The sequence below is a fragment of the Chrysochloris asiatica genome, unplaced genomic scaffold (assembly GCF_000296735.1).
Source record: "Chrysochloris asiatica unplaced genomic scaffold, ChrAsi1.0 scaffold00320, whole genome shotgun sequence".
NCBI classification, from domain to species: domain Eukaryota; kingdom Metazoa; phylum Chordata; class Mammalia; order Afrosoricida; family Chrysochloridae; genus Chrysochloris; species Chrysochloris asiatica.
The window spans coordinates 470,985-474,618 of NW_006408838.1; positions in this window are offsets into that span (position 1 = coordinate 470,985).

Genomic DNA, 3,634 nt, shown 5'->3' on the forward strand with positions numbered 1-3,634 from the left:
TTCTTGTCTTCTTAATGACTTTTTGCTCTCTTCACGTATGATGTTCTTGATGTCATCCCACAATTCTTCTGGTCTTTGGTCTTTAGTGTTTAATGCATCAAATCTGTTCTTCAGATGATCTCTAATAATGAGGAATATCATTACTGACATCAGATGAATCTTTGTTGAAAGCAGAGTATGCTAGAAAGATATCTACCTGTGCTTTATTGACTATGCAAAGGCTTTCTTTTGATTGTGTGGATCATGACAAGCTTGGACAACATTGCAGAGAATGAGTATTCTGTAACACTTAATTGTGCTCATAAGGAACCTGTGCATAGACCAAGAGGCAGTTTTTGGAATAGTACGAGAAAACACTAAATGTTTTCAAATAAGGATACATGTGCTCCAGGATTGTATTTTTTCACTATACTTATTCACACTGTATGCTGAGCAAATAATTAGGGAAGCTGGATTATATGAAGAAGAACATGGTATCAAGATTGGAGGAAGATGTGCAGATGAAACAACGTTGTTTGCTGAAAGCAAAGAGGAACATGCTGGGGCAATGCTTTTTTTCTGTTATCCATAATGTCACTATGAGTCAGAGACCACTTGATAGCACATAACAACGGAGTATTCTGTCAGGTTTTCCTTTGCTTACATGAACTGAGCTTGTATCACTTACTGGGAAGGAGAATTGAAATTTGGTAATCTGTGGGTGTTTTTTTTTTTTTTTTTTCTTCTTCTTCTTTTTCTTCAATCTGGATCCATCTGTCCTTGATCAGAAACTCCTCAGCTTTTGAGGTGTACAGATAATGCTCATCTTCAGGTTGATACTCATTTAGTAATAAGTTCATCTCATTTCAGGGTGGGGGCTGGAGTGGAACTCTTGAATTCACTTCATCTTTCCCCCAAACTCTGGTTTGATTAATTTAGGCTAAGGTCTGTCTTATGACATTTTGGGAAAAATAATTATTTGTTACAGGAGCTATCTCGTGCATTGTACAGTGTCTGGAAGCATCCTTTGTCTCTACCCACTAGATGCCAGTAGTACCTTGTTCCCAAGTTTTTGTAATCAAAAGTGTTTTGAGACATGCCAGATATTCCTGGGTGGGGGATAAGCCCTGGTTGAAAACCATGACTTCCACAATATGTCTTTATTCTTGTCACTATCTAGTCGTGCAATCCCAGATCCCAGGACTGGAATACATCACAGGACAGCATCTGGGCTACCTCTGTTCTCTTAGGCAAGGACAATTTTGCTGCTTGCACTTGACAGATAAAATTTAATGATGAAGATGAGGAGGAAGGGCAATGCAAACATGTCCAAGTTCACCCTGCTATGTTCATGTTTGAAAGCAGACCTTTGGTCTCTTGCCTCGTAAAGATTTCTCTATATTCTCCTTAGTTAGTCCCAGCTCATTAGTAGATACAATCTGTTCAAACAGGAGCTCTAGTTGGCAGGACTTCTCCAATCATTATCTAGTTGAGAAAGTTCTGAGGAATCCTTAGTCACTTACAATGTATACATGTTGCCCATGGAACAATTATGCTGTCTGAAGAGCTATCAGTTTCATGTCCTGTTTGACTCTGTGAAAGTGAGTGTTGGGGAGAGTTGAAAATTAAGGCTTACTACCCTGACCCTCAACTGGTTCTCATCAATGTCCAGGGAAAAGCTAATTATGAAGAAGTGGGAGAGGTGGGAAGAGTGTTGCTCATTTGAAATCCCAGAGTGTTTGAGAGAGATGCCACAGCTCTTAGATAGGCAAATCCTGACAGGGCTATTGGAAAGGGAATGAGCAGAAAATATTGTACTGGCTAGATGTAAAAATAGTGCAAGGGATAGAGTTCAATTCTGTGACTGTTGAAGTAAGAGTTCTTTTGAGATCTGCATAATTGTCACCGTGCCTGAACATTTTGGCTCATGTGAACCTCACTGGGGCCATTTACAGGACTCATTTAGCTTTGGGGAAGGAGCAGTCCTTTGTTGCTGCTGACTGTCATCAGGATGATTCCTGTTAGTGGTGGATGAGCCCATATGTGCAGAGTAGAACTGTGCTCCATGGGGTTTTCAAAGAGGTCATCTTAAAGAATAAGGTCATCAAGCTGGGTGGATTCAAACCTCCTAATTTGGGGCTAGTACTTGAATGCTTAACCATTTGTGCCATCCAGGGACCTGGGAAGCCCTTAAAGAGATGAAATTCCCATGAACAAGGAGTGGCTCTGCAGTGTCAGGATCTCCAGCTCCTCCTGCATCTCCCTTCTCCAGCATAGAAAGAACAGTTTATTGCGTATTTTTAGAATGTACTGAAGGGGAAGCGGAGCACTAAATAGATTCTCCTCTTATTTCTGCTGATGCTCCCAGTGATTTCATTTCCCAACAGTCTCTGGAAAAATGATTTCTAATTCATGGATGAGAAGGAAAAGCATCTCAACGGAGTCTTAGAGCCCTGGAAATAAGATGGTTATTCGCTAAAGCTGGTGCCCATTAGTGCCTGTTGCCATCCCATCCCCAGCAGTTCAGGGCTCTATGGGAAAAGAAGGTGCTGCATGAGACATAATTCCTGCTCTCATGGGCTTGCAATCCATATGGGTGGAAAGATAAGTGAGAATAAGTGAAAAACCTAAAGGCAACCTATGTTGAGTACCTAAGTACCTAATATGTGATCCAGACAATCAGTGCTTAAGCATCCAGGTGAAAGAGCTGGTGCTGAAGACTGAGTACCATGGGAATGCTTTGCATGTGAGGCTGTGTGAGCCAGACTGGTAGGAAAAGGTGGTTGGTAGCTGGCTTCTACTTGGCCACAACGCATCGTGACTCCATGCATACTGGAACGAAATGCTGCCCATTTCTGCACCATCCCCTTATTCAGTTATGGATCAAACCCAGGTCTCCTGTATAGAAGGAAAGATTTCTACCACAGACTCACTATTGTCCTCTTAAGTTATCATTCACAAAGTGACTGTATTTATTAACAACAATTCTTCAAGGAGAATGCTATTAGTACCCTCATTTTTTGAATAAGGTAGAAGAGACTTAAAGAGCACTAGATGACTAACCTTGCACTTCTTACTAAGTGCAAAGCATTATAATCTGCAATTATTACAAAACTTTATTTAATTATCAAAACAAACCTGTGATGTATTATAGTCATTACTATTTTCTGATGCCAATTTACAGCCACGGAAATTGATCCTCAGCATATTACCTGAGTAACCTTCCCCAAACCATACAGCTAGTATTATGACTTCAAGATCCAACTATATAAATATGACTTAGACAAGCAAAGAGGAAATGAGTGGATATTCTTGGAATCGAGGGTAGCATGGGCAGAAATGTACCTGGTTTTTGGAGAGCAAACCAAAGTCTATGATGACCTTTAAGACAGACTTCCTATGTAGGAAGAGTCAGGAGATAAGTTTGCAAAGTAGGACTTTACTTTTCATTTTTAAGCCTAAATCCAGCTGGGATATGTTAAATGGGATGAAGGAGAGAGGCTGGAAAGCAGCAAGAAAGATCAGATAGGTGATTATCACAAACGTCCAGGGGTTAGATGGCTGGACTTGCTCTGTGAGAGCCAGTGTAAAGAAAAGACCATTCAGATTGGGTTGATTAGATTTCGCCAAAGCCAGATAAACCAGTTGCCTGAGT